Genomic DNA, 18,614 nt, shown 5'->3' with positions numbered 1-18,614 from the left:
AATACCCATTGCGCATTTCAGTTCAGTTGGTTCTTGTAACAGAAAGGAGTACAAAACCCCACTTACCCCCAAGCACAACACAGGAAGCCCAAGCCAAGTATACCAAGACTGTTATTATATATATAAATACTGTAAACTGCTGCTTATAAGAGCCCCCCCCTTCCCAGAATTTATAAGCCCATTAGCCCCTTAGCCCCTTAAGATAGTGTTTAGACAGACGAATAAAACCATCCAATTATAGCCCAGCCCACGCCCCCCTCCCCCTCCCCCTTCCCCGGATATAAGCTCCCCTCTTGCTTTTCTTTTTTCTTGTAATACCAAAGTAAAAAAAGCCCCAGTGCTGTTACTTGGACATGGAAATGTTCATGATAGAAGAGCAAAGATGAACTTCAAGAGAAAAGTCTGAACTTCAGTTTTGTTATATACCATGTTTATTCGTGTTGCTAGTTTTAATTCTATTCCAAATTTATTGAAATTAACTTAATTTATTATGACGTTTTGAAGCTTAACCCTTTAACTCCCGGGATCTGGCTGCTACACATCACCTTATAAATTAGTAGAAGAATTTGGTATTAGATCAAGATGACAACTCCTACCTGATACATTTGAGTATTCTCATTAACTCTTTGCTGGATAGTGGTTGGATATTGTGGGGAGAAGTTTGGTGTGAATCACTTCTGGGAGCTAAAGGTTTAATTAAAAACACAACGAGTAAATGCAAAACGTATCTTGATCAGCACTGCTACAGCTTTTTTTCTATTTCGGTTATAACCCTCCTAAGACCCTTACGAAAAGCTTATGATCGGCAGTTTACGATGTGTTTGTGTTATGGAACTTAAAGTATTTGCATCGGAAGGAATGGTCGTATTCTCAACTCAAAAGTCTGATTCCGTTTTGATGGAAAACAAAGTGAAGACCCCTCTTTTTTCGGATTTTCAAGGCAGCTATGAGGCAGATTAACTCGCTGTTGAGAGGAGCAAGAGAGGGAACTAAAAACTTGTTATACGGCTGCAAATCAGCCTGAAAAAGCTCACAAAATTCAAACAAACAAACAACATGAAGGCACATGACAGGACGGATAATGCGTGCACTGTAAGTACCTCTCGTTGTCCCATACAAAGCCTTAGAAAAGTTTTCTAAGGCTTTGTATGGGACAGCGGGAGGTACTTACAGTGCACGCGTTTTCCGTCCTGTCATGGTAAAGCTTGTCATTTATTCAAAAGCATTTCAAATTTCTAGGTTAAGTATACAACAGTTCATGCTCGGACAAATCTTCATATTTCGGCCGTTGAACAAAATAAGCATATTTGCATAGTTATGGAGGCTCACTGTGCGAGCTTCTGCTGCCCATGGGCTCAGTCACGCATTCAGTGTGGAACTTTAAAGAAGAAAGGGGCGAGATCGCCCAAAATGCTCCATTTATTTTTAATGGGTGGGGAGGGAAGCGGGGTTGATGTCAGCCTTAATTTTTGTCACCCTCTCGGATAATGGAAATTAGCGAAAGAGTTGCTGTGGATCAGGAAATAGTGACCACTGACTTTAACTCGCCCAGTCCTTGGCTTGTCTCTAATCTACTGAATTAGAATTTTAAACAGGTTTCCTATTTTGGGAAAATTTGTCGGTTTGATTTATCTTCTATTCGGAAAATCATGAAAATGACAACGATCTTACCAAGATAAACTTACCCACTGAATAAATATGAGTCAGAGGAATGTAACCGAAGAGTACGGCAAAGACCTCAACAAGTGGCGCGTTAGGAAACCTGATATCCGTTGTGATGTCATATGATTATTTAACTTAAGAGAATGTCACGATTTCATACTAAAATTCTAGGAACCAAGGAATGCGAGTAATCAAAGGTCATTCGTCTTCCACCTCTCGTCTTTTCGAATTTCTGGTTTGTAAAAGTGCTCTACAGTTATCTACAAATCATCTAGTTTTGCGCATCAGCCGAAAGAAAGGAACTCGAGTTGTGGGTGAATTTTTCCAGAGTTTCGAGTAACAGATTGGTTGAATCCTTGCCTCTGTGTTCCAGGTAAGACTAAGTGCAGCGGTTTAGAAGATGTTTTGATGACAGTTGTCGTTTGCAGTAGCCTCGATTGCGGAGATGCCCCCGAACAACCTGCTTCAGTGTAACTATCATCGTGTGTACAGTCGTATGTTATTCTAGTGTAAACCAAAAGCGAAGCAAGATCGAGTTAGTCGAGTCTGAAGATAATGTAAGGGTTCAGGATCAGTTCGATAAACCTTCGAGCTCGAGGTCAATACCTTTCGTTTTGTCAGAAATCTCGATGAGAAACTTCTGAGCGCTTAGACTATTGTGAAAATCTTTGGACAGAGACTTACTTGTGAAAAAATCGGCTCGGGAGCTCGCTATGCTGGCATGTAAACCATTTTCAGAACAAACCAAGCGTGTCATGAACTCAAGGAAGAGAGGTGTTGTTATGTTGATCAAGCGGTTGTAACAATTCCGTAGGTTGCTTGTCTTCGCAAATCTACCGCTTTTGTCTCTCTTATCGGCTGCTAATCATGTCTAACGCATGTAAGTGTGTTCCACGTTGTGTAGACGTTCGTAATTTGATTTGACCGTCTGTGCAGTCACATTGACTCGCATTGAATAGTATACAAATTAACTCGGTTTTAAAAATATTTCACCATGGTTACTATAATTGTAATAGGTAACTGGCAGCGATAGACATAATCAAAGAACACTGAGTAAAACTACCAAATCACTGCAATCGATGAGAATCCCTCTTTCTGTCTCTGGAATACTGATTCAAATCATTTCCATTTTCACTTAATGAAGGGACATTCCTTCTGCCCCCGGTCGCTTTCAGCTGGGAGGTTTCCCTTTTTATATTTACGGTTATTCAAACTGTGCCGCAGCTAAATTCTTTAATTTGAACATAAGATTGTCATGTAAGGGACAAATTATCAGGGAATGAAGCTTTTTAGAGATAAAGGTGTCCAAAGAAACCTCCGATTTTACCTTTCGTATTGTGGCATGTTTAACTTGAACTTCAACTGATAAATTCGGTAAACTGATCGCTGAAGCGCTCGGCGTGTTATTTTTCAGCTATGGAGGTTCCTCAAGGCAAGAGAGATCAAGATCGAAAACAAGACAGCTCTCCAGGTTTGAAAACACTGAATGTGAACATTAGCAGTTTTCTACTATGAAATCTTTCTTGCTTAGACTAGAGCTACATATTTGCAAGTTAACTGTAAATAAAGATCATGACCTTAAATTTTGTTTGAAAGCAAACCTAATACAACGACTCGAAGATGGGAAACAAGAAGCTTAAGTGTGCTGCAAATATTGCATGGTTTTCAGAGCTGTTAGTTAGAGCCTAACCGGAAAAAAACTGCTGGTTAGTCTGCCATCTTTAGGTGGATACTTTCACTTTATTTTCTTTTAAGTGAGGCATCATTGGTCATTATCAGGTTTATAACCCATTGAGAACAAAACTTAAACATGTTTCAAAGATGTTTTGTCAAACACAGTTTGAACTATTTTCCTTTATAGAATCTAGCTTTCGCTTTTAATCTGTGTGTAGCGTTACAAAATAACGTACAAAAAAAGGGAAGTCGCAATAACGATCACATTACATTCGCGATCATAGTAACGTCAAAGAACTGTTTTGCGAGCCAAAACAGCTACACGAAGGTAAAACTCTCTCTAAAATGTCAAAGCATGTGCAATCCCCAAGAGACTGTCACGTGACACGCAACGGTGTGTAAAACCGGAAGTAATGTTAAAACGGAAATGAAACGGTAGCCACACAGGAGCTGCTTAAACCAATGTTTGTTGACTTAAAATGTAGCACAAATTTAATCCTATGAAAAATTTAGTTTTTAAGTTCTCTGTTTCTAATTTACATCCGGTTAAGCCCGGTTTAAAGGAAGTTTATTCAAAAGAAGATTGCTTAAAAGAAGTTTATTTTGCTACGCAAAATATAGAAAGGTGTTGAATTGAAATCTGTAATTGGTGAAATGAACTCAAAATCTGTAAATCTGTAATTTCCGAGTTTGCGAAATTGAAAAAAAAGAGGTGTAGAAATCTTAAGGCCATTAGCCGGATGAATTTTTCATTTAAACCTCTTTACGGCCCTCGGGTCTATTAAGACCTATGTTAGGATATGTTTGTTTAGGTTATAGTGCTCTGTGGAGTGTAGAAGGAGGGGGAAACACGGCCGTTTGTTATTTGTAACAGCATTTGTTACTGATCCTCAAACTATGACGGGCGAGTTTAACATAATTTCTTCACTTTAATATCAATTTCTTATGTAGAAAGCTTAACGGCCGATTATAAGGCATAACCTAAAGGCTGGTTTTCATTTACAACGGAGTCGGAGTCGTTATTGAGAAGTGCAGATTAATGCAATCAAGTTGAAATCCAGCTGGTTTGATCTTCCGCTTCTGCCTTCAATGAAGTTTTTCACTGATCGTAAGCATCGGATTCCAAAGCACAATCAGAAGAAAATGAAGCCGTTCTGATTCTTCCGGCCGTTGAGCTTATGACTCCGCTCATGACTCTGATTTTTAGTTTTCACCCAGTCGGAAGTGCCCTTACGACTACAACTACAACTCCGACTCCGTCGCTAGTGGAAACCAGCCTTAAGACAGCTTGAAGAGAAGGATATCCCAAAAGATTACTTGTTTTTTGTTTTTTGGTCTTTTTTTTCATAGTTTAGGGATAAGCTGTGGGTAAGGACCGGGAAAGCATTTGCAATAAAACTCATCCAGGGTCAAGTTCAATGTAATCTATCAAGCTATGTACACATTTCTCAAGTCTCCAATCAAATAAGCCATTTGTTTAATAAAAACATTATTTACATTGAATTGTACGGATATTTTGAATAAGCCTAAAGGTAGAAAGGTGAATGCAAATGAGGATCTTTATTTTGAATGAAGAAGGGAACTTTTTGTGCTTTTATGATCGCTGGATTATCTCTATTTTTTTTCTCACAAAAACTGCTTTTTTTTTCTTTCATATTGGAGGGTAGGTGAATATTTGCAAAATACCGAAAAGTTGAGACCCAACAACAAAGCTGGAGAGGGAGAGACTTTTAATAACCTTGGCAACGCCTATCAGAGCTCAGGCAACTTTCGTGAGGTCATTAAGTACCATGAGCATCACCTGCAAATTGCAAAAGGATTGGGGGATAAAGCTGGAGAAGAAGAGGCTTATGGCATTCTTGGCACTGCCTATCTAATCTTAGGCGATTTTCATAAGGCAATCGAGTACCATGAGTATTGTCTACAAATTGCAAAAGAAGTGGGAGACAAAGCGGGAGAAGGAGGGGCTTATGGAAGTCTTGGCATTGCCTATGATAACTTAGGCAATTTTCGTAAGGCAATAGACTACCATGAGCGTCATCTACAAATTGCAAAAGAAGTGGGGGACAAAGATGAAGAAGGAGGAGCTTATGGAAATCTTGGCAATGCCTATCAGAGCTTAGGCGATTTTCATAAAGCCATCCATTACCATGGGCGTCAACTACAAATTACAAAAGAGGTGGGCGATAAAGCTAGAGAAGGAAAGGTCTATGGAAATCTTGGCAATGCCTATAAGAGCTTAGGCGATTTTCATAAGGCAATCAAGTACCATGAGCGTCGTCTACAAATTGCAAAAGAGGTGGGGGATAAAGCTGGAGAAGGACGGGCTTATGGAAATCTTGGCAATGCCTATCAGAGCTTAGGCGATTTTTATAAGGCAATCGAGTACCATGAGTGTCATCTACAAATTGCAAAAGAAGAGGGTGATAAAGTTGGAGAAGGACAGGCTTATGGAGGTCTTGGCAATGCCTATCAGTGCCTGAGTGATTTTCATGAGGCAGTCGCATATCATGAGCATCACCTACAAATTGCTAAAGAAGTGGGGGACAAAGCGGGAGAAGGAAAGGCTTATTGTAATCTTAGCAATGCCTATCAAAGCTTAGGCAATTTTCATAAGGCAATTGAGTACTGTGAGCGTGACCTACAAATTGCAAAAGAAGTAGGGGACAAAGCTGGAGAAGGAGGGACATATGGAAATCTTGGCAATGCCTATGAGAGTTTAGGCGATTTTCACAGGGCAATCGAGTATCATGAGCATCGTCTGCATATTGCGAAAGAGGTGGGGGACAAGGCTGGAGAAGGGCGAGCTTATGGAAATCTTGGTAATGCCTATCAGAGCTTAGGCGATTTTCGTAAGGCAATCCAGTACCATGAGCTGCGTCTACAAATTGCAAAAGAGGTGGGGGATAAAGCTGGAGAAGGACGGGCGTATGGAAATCTTGGCAATGCCTATCAGAAGTTATGCGATTTTCATAAGGCAATCAAGTATCATGAGCATCGTCTACAAATTGCAAAAGAAGTGGGGGATAAAGATGGAGAAGGACAGGCTTATGGAAATCTTGGCAATGCCTATTTTATGCTTAACCACATCTCTAAAGATCGAAGTTCATTTTTGAAAGCCCGTGACTACTTTAGTTCCAGTTTGTCAAAGTTGAATGAAATAAGGGCTCATCTCCAGTTTAATGACGAGTGGAAAATTAGCTACCGCGATACGTATAACAATATGTACAATAGTTTGTGGTGTCTCCATTTAAACCAAGGTGAAGTTAATGATGCCTTGCGTGTTGCTGAGGATTGAAGGGCGCAGGCTCTAAAAGATCTCATGGAAGAAAATTATGGGTGTCAAGACGTATACTCTTGGTCTCATTCCTCAGAGAAGTCGACTGGTTCCTCTCTTAGATCCATTCATTCGACAACAGTTTTCATAGCTCTCAATAAACAAGAAATAATTTTCTGGGTCATAAGGAAAGATGAAGAAGTCACCTTGAGGAGAAGAGAGGTAAGAGACTATGTTTCCGAAGAAGACGTGAGAACCTTCCTTTCGACTCTACACCATACCACCTTGGACGAAATTGGTGTACGTGCTGGCGTTAAAATCGAAAATCGCTCACTTGATGAGTCACGTGAGGTGGGGTGCAGGACTGACAGGGCCCCTGTCAATATTTCTCGGCCTCTTTCACCACAGGAAAGCTTAAAGAGCTTTTTTGACCTTATCATTGCTCCTGTTGCTGACCTGGTTCATGGAAATGACCTCGTTCTCGTTCCAGAAGGTCCATTATGTTTGGTACCCTATGCAGCACTGATGAACCCAAAACAGGAGTATCTGTGTGAGTCTCTAAAGATCAGATTGATTCCGTCCTTGACCACTTTGAAATTAATTACCGATTCTCCAGCTGACTTCCACAATAAGACAGGCGCCCTTCTCGTGGGAGATCCGTACCTAGAGGAAGTTCTCTATAAAGGGAGAAAGTTGTGTGAGCTGCCATATGCAAAGAAAGAAGTAGAGATGATTGGAAGAATCCTAAGAACGGCTCCCCTCATTGGAAAAATGGCGACTAAAGGAGAAGTCTTAAAGCGACTATCCAGGGTTGCTTTGGTGCACATCGCCGCACATGGCAAAATGGATACAGGAGAAATTATTTTGGCCCCAAACCCTGCTGAGGAATCCCATCATTCTGAGGAGAAAGACTTTTTGTTGACGATGGCGGATGTATTGGAAGCTAAGCTGCGGGCAAGGTTGGTTGTGTTGAGTTTGCTGTCATAGTGCTCATGGAGAAATAAAGGCTGAGGGAGTGGTTGGTATTTCTCGAGCATTTTTAGGTGCTGGGGCTCGGTCCGTTTTGGTGTCCCTCTGGGGAATTGATGACGAAGCCACTTTCCGGTTCATGAAACATTTCTATAAAGAACTAGTTAAAGGAAGGAGGGTCAGTGAAGCTCTTAACCAAGCCATGAAATGTATGAGAGAGTCTGAAGAGTTCGGGGAAGTAAAGTACTGGGCACCATTTGTTCTCATTGGGGATGATGTCACTCTGGAGCTAAATGGAACTGATTCAGTCTAGTCGCCGCTGAATGTAAATATAACTTGTTTTGATATTTTCCTTTAATGCTCTTAATACTCTTAAAGTGCTTAGTCTTGACGTCAAATTTTACTCACTTCATTCATCTGCATTCTCTATTGCAATAAGACTCTCTTCCCAACCCACCCAAATTGGATAGAAATTGTTGAGTTTTCTAGCCACTGTATAAGCAGTACAAAATGTACTCCAGCCAACGAAAAAACAATCGAAACAAAACAAACTGCATGGTGATTTCCTTTATTTTTCAAAATACAAGAAGTTTCCAATGGTGTTGTTCTTTTTCTACCCATAGATGGTCGCTGCCCGAAGATGATAAATGAAAACTACAACTGTCATTGTCCGTCAGTTAAGATTAACATGGGAATGGATCTTGATGTGATAAACCCTTTCAGTGCCATGGCCGGTACCATTCTGTATTTCAAATAGCATGAAATAAATAAAAATTTAGGAGTTTGGAAATGATCTGGCTCTCTGCATAGCAAAAGATCAATGTTACTAGGAAAAATTTTTTTATCTGCTCATGTTTGACAAATCGTAACAAACCATAGTCACTGGTTGGATTTAATATGTTGTAACTTATCAAATTTAGGAGTTTGGAAATAATCTGGCTCTATTTGCATAGCGAAAGATGAATGTTAGTTGACAGAATTTTTTTTTTTGATCCGCTTGTTCTTTGACAAATCGTAACAAACCATAGTCATTGGTTTGATTTTATATGTTGTAACTTATCAAATTTGATAATCAACTTGATAGCATACATACACATGATTTAACCGTACAAATATATTGGTTTTGAATTTAATAACAAGTAAGAGTTTAGGTTTCAAAAATGTGGACTCTACACAGGCAGCGGAGGGCCTAGCACCCTCACGTTTTTAGTAAGGAAATCTGTGAAGCCACTGTAGGCCCTGAGCGTGGTTAGCTTTAGTGTCCTGTTTAATAAATAAAGAGACCAGTCCTAAATCAGGGCAGGAAAAAATTAGTTTACATTTTTCAGTCAGAAATGATAACATCGAAAGCTTCTCCCTCCGCACAGAGGTTGCAACTCAGCAGAATCAGATGCGAGGATGGGGAGCCAAACTTTATATAGTGTTAAAGATTAAGATTACGGGATCCACTGAACTAATTTCAACTCATTAAATATTAATTGGATTGGTATTTTGATTTTTAGGTTGTTATAGCTTACTTAGAATATTCTTGTATACTGTTTTCATCGGCAGGTGTTGTATAAGTTGACTGTTGATATCAAACAAGTAGTTGAATGATTGCTCATGTTTATTTTAGAATGCAAGTAAGTATTTTATTGAAGGAAGTGCTTCGACTTCAGCATTGGCTTTTAAGTATAAACGCGGGGAATTATTGCATTGGAGTAGTTTAGAGATTTGTTTTTGGTATGGTTTTAGGGTACACGGAAATGACCTACTTCAAATTCATATGCATATGCTTGAACTGATTTGTTTTTAAAGTACAATCTTCCCTTTTTGGAGGTACTTTTAATTAAGAAGCCGAGTCATTATTTTTGATATTCACTCATTTGACCTAATACCAGTCTTTCACAGGCTATTTCTTCCTGGAATTTTTATAATCACTGATTTAGTACCACGATCTGAAGTTGTTTTTTTTTGCTACTTTAACCCAAGCCATGCCAAACCAATGTTTACAGCTAATAATAATTGTGGCTATTGTTTTACAGCTTGTAAAATGTTATTCCATCAGTGTGACTGGAATCACTTGCTAGTTTCCTGTTAATTCATGGAAAGTAGGCATTAACATCAGTTGGCCCTTCTCCAAATACGAACTGTTTACTCTTGTTGTAAATTATTGTTACGCACCTACCTTTAAACAGTGTTTCTGTAAACATATCAATGTTACAGTTACATGAATTTCCTTAAAGTTGTACCTAGTAATGTTTATATTGCTCACGTTCGTTTATTTTGGCCTGGAGACCCGCGAAGGACAGCGAACCTTTTAACATGAAAAAGATTTTGACGATGTTTATTTGATGTTAGGTCTTTATGCTGATCATCTCTTTGGACAAGCGCAGTTTGGTTACAACCTACTGTGCAAGGCACTACGTAAGCATAAATTAATAACGGGTGATAGTTTGATGACCGACTACCAATCTCCTGTCAGTTCTAGCTTGGTCACCTTAAAATAACGTGAGCAACATTCTCGTAGGCAGTGGAGCAGTTATCAGCTGAACAGTTGAGTTGTGAAGTTAAGCCTAACAAGTTGTATTACAATCCAAGCCATTAAACAAGTGTGAGTTTACAGTTGCAGTTTACGTTGTTTAGTAGTTCAGATAGTCCCAAACCAAAAGACTTCTTAACAGTTGGCCATATATGTTCCCCAAAAGGACGTTCGGTGCTAATAAACATTGAATAATTAACAACTTTTCAGGTGGGTGTCGATGGCTAATGGAGGATATTTACCATATGCACCCTCTGATTGGCTACTCAAATGCCGTACAGCCTTTGCCATCTACCTCCGAGCAACTTGCACTGGATTTGCCCACGCACATATTGTAATTGTTGCAGGAATAAATATCAACCACTAGCCACCTCCACTTTGGTGAAGAGTTGTTAGACGTTTGAAGGTTAATTCCCTGAAGTGCTTTGGATTGGATGAAGAAAAACAAAAACCAAAATAATCAAAAAGTGTCCTCAAGAAAGGATATCCCTACAATTCTTTTTCTGAGCACTGCTCTTATTAATCATATTCCTGACAAATTACTTTATAAGCAAGTTATTTGAAACCTAGATGAAAGAGTAATATCGAAGGCATGTGAGGTTTGGTTTGTTAATTTATTTCTAACTGAGCATACATAATACTCCTGATTGGCAAAGGTTTTTTCTCTTGGTAAAATAGTGATCATATGTGGTGGCTGCTTGAAATGAATTCTTCAGGAAAAAATTCGTCTTCAGATATTTTTTTTTTATGTTTGTGCACGAATTAAAAAGACAAAAAGAGAAAAAGTCAAATGATCAGCAAAAATGGATGGGCAAGTCAGATATATCTGTGATGACAGCTGATCACAGTGTAATAAAGGTGTGAAAGTGTCACCAGAGATCAGCTGCATATCAGCTGTTAGAGCATTATGGCAGTGTGATCTGCAGTAATATTTGTGTTAGACCCAAGGAGCTCCATTCAAAGGGATGCTCAGAGTGTAACCTGAAAAGAGATGTCTGGAACTCAACAAACATAGATTTTATTCGTCTGCCAGCCCTTTAAGAATTAGAGGTGAAATATCTACAGCAGTAACTGTGTTTGCTGCTGCACTTTGCTGCAGAAAGTAACCTAATCTGTTCAAGAATTGTCTTCTGCCGAGTCGAAATTTTGGCATTGGGCACTCTTTTGCCCTTACTGTGATTACTGAAAATAAAATACACAAAAAGATTCAAAGTAATAAATTAATTGGGACTGTGATGCTCTCCAACCTCAAAGTGCGTATTTTTGTTTTTGTTTCTATTTTTCATTTAACATTTTCAAACCAAAACCAAAACAAAGGTCTTGCTGTTAAACCTTATTGATATTAGATTAATTAAGGCTCAATCAAAATTGTAAATTGTGCGGTCCATGACGGGAAAAAGATTACCATGTTCAAATTTGTCTCAGCTGGTCTCCTTTAATAGCTAACTACATTAAATCATGGTGTGGCCTTTTCACTCCCAGGATCAGGGGGCTAACTGATCACTCAACTGACAACCTTACAGTTTTTTTTCTTTAGTTGTGCTGAGAATAAGCTTAAGATTGTTTTAATGCTCAACCAAAAATCATTGTCAAGTTGTCTTTTTGAAGCCATGCTTAACTATTGCCAATATCAAGAAGCTCAAACAGAGCAAGCATTGTTTGTTTCTGTGGACTGGAATAACCCTCAAGATTTTGGAGAATCAGAACTACTAGTGTACAAAAATTTGGAGCCTGACAGAGCCTGAGTACCACCTGATTACCGTTCTTAGAGCCAGAGACTTTCTGACAGCAGATGAAAGGTAACATATATCAATGTTACCTTTTTTCATTTCTTTCAATAAAATAAAACAAGTGCTGTGGGAGGTAAAGCCTTAATTTTAAGGAGAGTTACTTCCAAGATTATTTCATTTAAATTGATTGTCATATTTCCAACAATCTGGCGATGAAAAGACTGCCTTACACCTCAAGAAATAGTTGGCATAAAAGTGTTATGAATTGTTCATGATAAGGATTGATTTATTTTCTTTCATTTGTGAGTAAGACATAGCAGGATAAAACAGTAGAGCAGTGTACCTTTGTGCAGGAAGCCTCCCCTCATTAATCCTTTGGCCCCTAAGAATGACTAGCATCTAATCTCTCCTTACTATAATTATCACTCCTGAGTCAAACATGAAAGTCACGAGAAGAGAGATGATCACCAACTAGAGCAGCTCTTGACTGTTAAACAAATTCTCCTTGTCAGCCTCTTTAGAAATGTATGGAGAACAGTATGGAGAATATGCATACTGATATTAAAGTGTAAAGACTTCCATGTAACTAGCACTTACTAATACTTGCCAAATAAAAGAAAGTTAAGTAAGTCACCTTTGTGAATATTGTTAAATTATGAAACAACTTTGATATCTTTCCTTTCCCAGCTTGGAAGAAAACAGACAAATTTCAATTTCTTACACTCAATTACTGTGAATGTCAGGCTAAAAGTTATGGACATCAAAAAAGGTCAAGGAATGTTATGTTACACTTTCTAAAAAGAAAGCATATTGATACAAGACATAATAATAGCAAGGGGATCAATTTGTGTTGTTATTTGGCCTCTATTGTTTGATAGTTATGTAATAAAATTGAAATAAACAATTGTGAAATTATGGCATTTGTTATTTCAGAGGTCAAGAGAAAAAGAAATGCCCGGTGAGGATATTTTTTTTTAACATTTATCAATTTACTTTGCAACAAATAATTCTTGAAAGATTAATTCAAGTCTTAAAACTTCCATTTCAAATGAATACTCACACATACTCTTGAATAATCTTTGACAAGGCATTTAACCACAATACTTATAATTACTTTATTAAGATTTTTATATCCACAGGTTACTAACAAACTCATTTACACAATTAAAGTAGGAACATTTCAATTTATTCTTAAATATGGTCTACATTTAAACCAAGAAGGTGAGTGCTAGATTTACAACAGAATGTTAACTTACTTAAACCACAACTGTAAAACTAGATTAAGATTTAAATGTTTGTAAAATTACATATGCATCATAAATAATATACTATTCAATAAATAATTACTCTGCAACCACAAGACAAAAACATAATTTACATGATCAGTTTAGACAAAATGTTTTTCACAACACATCTGTTCCTTGATGTTTCAATAAAATACCTTTTTTTAAACACTGACAACTACATGAGTTTACAGTTGATACCACAGATGGTGAAGATCTGCATGTACCCAAAAGACCACCTCCTTCAACTGGAGATTTGGTTAAGTGCCAACTGGAAAATTATATATTCTTTTCTTCCATAATGCTATGATTCCACAAAATGTCATGCATCTGTAAACAATTACCAGTAAGTCTATCCTCTCTTTAAGATATTGGAAAAGTGACATCACAGCCTCCTTTAAACACAATTTCACTGTTAAGCTCTGTGCAGTGAAGTTGTGTTAGGTTGGCTCACTGTTTTCCTTTACCACTAATTTAAAAAGAATACCTTTTTTTCAAATTGACAATTATTAGATAATGTTTACTGTTTATACAAAACATGAAGAAGATCTACCTGAAGGACCACCCCACGCAGGCAGTGATTTGGGTAAATGTCAACTGTAAAGTAATATTTTCTTTTCTTCTATAATGCAATGATTCCACAAAATGTTGCACCTGTAAACAGTGAATAGTTTCTCCCCTCTGTACCAAGTTTCAAAAGTGACACCATACCTTCCTGAAGTACAATTTTCCTGTTAAATTCTTAGCAATACAAAATGATATTTTCCTTTGCCCATTTCCAATAAAGCAGATGTTCATAATTTTGCAATGTTACCATCACTTGGTTCAGTGTTGTCACTTCAACAAAATGTTTTCTTACTAATTCAATAAGAGAATTTGTGCAGTATTTTTAATAAACTTGTTCAAACTAAGGATTCTTTTCTCATAAAATAGATGTGGACAAGAAAAATAATAAAAAAAGAAGGGGTGGAAGAAATGAAATAGTAAAGTAAAGTAAGTTGTAACCTAACAACAGCTGACATTACAACAAACTTGGCTAACATTTGCTTTAAATGTCATTTTTCACAATATTAAGAAAATCTTAAATTTATCAAGCTCATGCAAACTAAATGACATTTTAGAAACAATATGGGGCCCAAGAAATATTTTTCAATTTGTAACAAATAGACATTATAACAAAGAAAGTGTGCACAAATTCCTTCTATTGCATCAAAATTTAAATAAATAAATGGGAGGGCACAGTGAGCTTATGAGTTTTTTAATCAAAGCAAAAAGTGGATGTTCAAGCACTTTCCATGGTATGATGTTTTCATTTAAGACATACTGAGTGTGTTTCTTACTGTCCAACAGAGATTGGTTAGTTAACAATTGTGAAATTACATTGGTTGTTTAATTAGAGCCACAAATGACAGCATAGTGGCAGTGGCCAGGGCAGTGAACATGGTGGCCATGCCTACTACATCACCATAACTTTGAACTAAAAATATGAAAATGAAATCAACTGTCTCTCATTCATTTTATAAAATTAATGTCATTCTAACAGATGAGTTCAGCTATAACTGCAAATAATAACTTCTTACCAAGCCTGAGGGCCACACAAGAGAACATTTTCCTGAGGCCCTTCCAAAAATAACTGATGGCCAATATTCCTCAGTAGAACTTGAGCAAGCAAAGTTAGCAAGTGATTCATTATATTGCACTTGGACTGAACCCTTTCAATTCTAAGTTTGATACCTTTCAAAACAAAAATACATGGGTTATGATCGTTTCAGTGGATACGGTCTGCATGGAAAAGTACAGACCAAGTAAGAACCAAATCAGTGCTGGTGTTTACCTCAAGACTTCCTTGCCATAATAGCAATGCGAATTAAAGTTTATCTTTCTAACTGTGGTGGACATTCCACCACACAGGCTGATTTATGCATCGGTGCCACTGACTTGTAGGGTAGCGTTTGTATTACATTGTACTACCCAACAGCACCCCTCAAACCATCTATCTCAGTTTCCACAATAACTTTGTTCCTTATTGAATTGTCGGAAGCCCTACAGCGAAAACATGGAACTATTACTAAAAGTCAGTTCCAAGAATTGACATACAAATTAGTGTCGAAGGAAAATCATGTAAATAATAATTTTGCCATCGTCGTTAACAGTCTTTATCAATAAGCGTCAGTAACAATAAAAAAAAACAAAAAACAAAAAACAAAAAAAAGGGAGGCGAGAAAGGCTAACTGACCAAAGCTACGAAGGGGATAATTTTCATACGACTCCTCGCTGACCAAGCTGCGAACTTCTTTCTACTTACCTCTACTGAATGAGTTAAAGTCGGTCGTAAAGACTTGCAAGAAAAACTCCACCCTACGAAAGGCTAGCTCAAGATCTCCAATACAAAATAGAACTTTCACGGCTACTGGTAGGAGAAGTACAAAACGTTTACGTTTCACATGGAAAAAATTGAAGTGAAGAATTCGTTAATCACGAACTTAGAGCTTTACGATCGCTAGGGCATTCTGGGAAAGCTACACGTAAGCTCTCATTGGAGCAATAAAGAGGTGTGACGGAGGTGTGTCCATAACCATGGTTACGAAAGTGAAATTTCCAATATGGCAGAATACTGCAGGAGAGAAAATAGTTACTCGTCTATTTGCTTCGCCTGCAACTGATGGTAAACATAAAACGCGGATACATTGCAAGAGCATCACATGGATAAAGAGCTCTATCTCTGAAACGAAATTTATTGGCACCACAACGGTAAGTTAATAAAATATTCACAATTCTTTACCAAGTATTAACCCATCTAAACCAGGTTGCAAAATTTGAGACCTACTTCTCTTCCAAGTTTCTCAAACCAAAGGAATATCGACATGTGTGGTTTTAGGAAATATTGAAGTCACCCCATGACAGTCAAGCTGTAAATGGTGTATACATTTATCCTTCTACACAGAGCAAGAATGAAAACCAAGGGCAAGGAGTTAGTTGAGATTAGCGATATATGCGACGAATTTTACAGTTGCAGTCAATATCAATATCTGCTGGAACAACACAATTCAAACTTTATTGAGGTTAAAATATATTAAAAAAAACTTTATATTAGTATATCGATCAAAAGTTACAATAGGTCATGAATGAGAGTTAACAAAATAAGTACATTGGTTCTAAAACCCTTCATATATAGTGATAGCCTAAAACTTACTGAAGTACAATGCGGTTGCTGGCGCATATGTAATCAGAATACACTGTAATAAAATGATTAAGAGATTGCTAATGCAATAAAAGTTAATTGGACTTGCTTTATAAAATGTTTGATACCAAAATCCAAAAAATTTCCTGGGATAAAAATTGGGAACGTATTCCCCAACCAAATGCAGCAGCACAAACTCTGGGGGTCAGAGGAGTAAATTACTGAGTAAAATTGTGATCAGTACATTTTCATAGATTTAGTATTGAGCTAAATACAGTACAACCATTGATCCTTGAAAAAAAATCCTTTACAACAACCGCACAATAGTTACTGCTCCAATACATATATGTTGTCATTAACTGTAACCTGTAAATATTAACAGACTTTGTAAAAACATATTTTGCTAACTTCCATTTTAACAATGTTGTTGTCTCAAAGTAACACTGATAAGAAGATCTCAAGTATTTCAAACCACTCGATAATTTAATAACATTTATATCTGATATATCGGTTTACTAATGCCTGAGGAACAGATAATGATATTATCATTTTTTAATGGGAGAAGGGGGGGGGGCAGTCATAAGAAAGCTTGAAAGTATCTATGGATTGTTTTTTAAGTAAATTTCATTATGGATATTGCAGTAATCACATGCATTAAATTATTATTAAAGCTGACTTTCCATGCTCATATAGAGTGACAGATGATGGAAAACTAAATGGAATCAATGTTGTTAAATTGAAGAAATTTACAAAGTTTCAGTGCAAAATACAGATTTCATTACAATCCATTGTTACCTGAAACTATTTCAAACATTATGTAAGATGAAACTGGTGAGTTGTTAATGTCAGCCAAACTTTTGAAACATAATTTCCCCTTCAAACAGGTATCACTAGTATTTGGAAATATAAAATGATTATAGGTATGCCCACATTTGTTCATAAAAATTACCCTTTACAAAAACATTTACTACTACACTATAACAATCACAATTAATAGAGTGTCTTAAAATTTTTTTCTTAACGTACTAGTTAATGTTATTGTAGGATCATCATTTGACACTTATCCATTATCTAGAGGAGGAATTTGGATTCAGCAAGATAACCAAATGGAATAATTTAGGAAAGAAAAATGCAGCACTAAATTTTAGTCTTTTGGGGAATTGTTATCAGACTGTAAAAATGTATTAAACTTAACAATCTCATAATTTTTTTCTTACTTTTTTCATTACTCAAATACATTTTCATGCATACAGAATGAATGTTTTTGGACACTGCACCACTACTTCAACTACCAGTGTATGCCATACTAATAATACATAATCATCTGATATCTTGGTTTTTATCTTCTTTCAAGTAGACAGTTAACACTTAATGCAGCTAGTATACCATGGATATATCAAATCCTTCTTTTTTTTTATTCCTAAAGCACTAAGTGGTTAGAATCCATTCCAAAGTGTCTTGTTGCATCTTTACTTAAGTTTGTACATTTGAGCATATACCTGCCAGTATTGCCAACACCATGCTTCATTTTTGGTAAATCATTGTCTTTGGCTGAAGGAGTTTTATTCACAGACAGAAGCAGATTCTGTGATATAAAAGAATTTTTGACAAATGTTGATTTAAACCTGATTGAGCAGCCATAAAATTGCAACATCCAATCCATCCAAGCCTGCTATATAACATTAAGTCAACACCAACCCTAAGGTCACTCATGTAGTCTCATTTCAGAATGAATCTTGTAAACTTAACTCTATCCTGACGTGAATCCCAGGTTCTAGAACTGACCAAACAAACAAAGGATTTTCTCAATCCTTATTAAATTTTAGATAGAGAACAATGACCGATTCTTTGTTGTGTTCTGTTTAGGTTTGAATTTTCCTGGTGTTATGGCCATATCTTGTAAAAACATAAACATCCAAAGCCAATCTTAAAAAATCTGACATCTGAAGAATTATAAAAGCTTCATGTATGATGAGGAGAATGTCATTGTTCACACTGCACACAAGCAATTTCAAAAATACATGTCCCAAACTGGATAAAAATTCTTATCTCAACACCAGGAGAGAAGCACTGGAAGGTATAACTTGGATTAATCTTAGTATTTCCCTCTTGATTGCTGTGATCTGTTCCCTGCCATGAAATAAAGTTCAATGTCTCAACTCTTTTAAACTTAATGATTCTAAACTGGTTAACTTTTAATTTGTTTGTGGCTATTCATGCTCCTGTTGTTTTCATTGATTTGTAATTGAAATAAGAAACTGCAAGAGAAAACGTTCTTAGTAAACAGCCATCTAACAGTGAAAATCTACATTTCCAA

General features: G+C 36.9%; 1 long non-coding RNA gene and 2 pseudogenes across 1 annotated transcript; 2 read left to right on the top strand and 1 right to left on the bottom strand.

Annotated features, from left to right (window-relative positions):
• Nucleotides 1-1,845: 1,845 nt before the first annotated feature.
• LOC136281011 (tetratricopeptide repeat protein 28-like) overlaps nucleotides 1,846-18,614 on the top strand; it is a 57,206-nt pseudogene continuing 40,437 nt past the window's right edge.
• LOC136281020 (tetratricopeptide repeat protein 28-like) lies at nucleotides 6,517-10,174 on the top strand (annotated as a pseudogene).
• On the bottom strand, nucleotides 12,974-15,587 carry LOC131787157 (uncharacterized). Its single transcript, XR_009340439.2, has 3 exons — nucleotides 15,422-15,587; nucleotides 14,951-15,159; nucleotides 12,974-14,850 (listed from the first exon to the last, which is right to left on the bottom strand). It is a non-coding gene; the product is annotated as an uncharacterized lncRNA (long non-coding RNA).

This window comes from Pocillopora verrucosa, chromosome 5 (genome assembly GCF_036669915.1).
Source record: "Pocillopora verrucosa isolate sample1 chromosome 5, ASM3666991v2, whole genome shotgun sequence".
Taxonomy (NCBI): Eukaryota; Metazoa; Cnidaria; class Anthozoa; order Scleractinia; family Pocilloporidae; genus Pocillopora; species Pocillopora verrucosa.
Note: the sequence above shows the minus strand (reverse complement) of the source record. Positions and strands in the feature narration are given on the sequence as shown.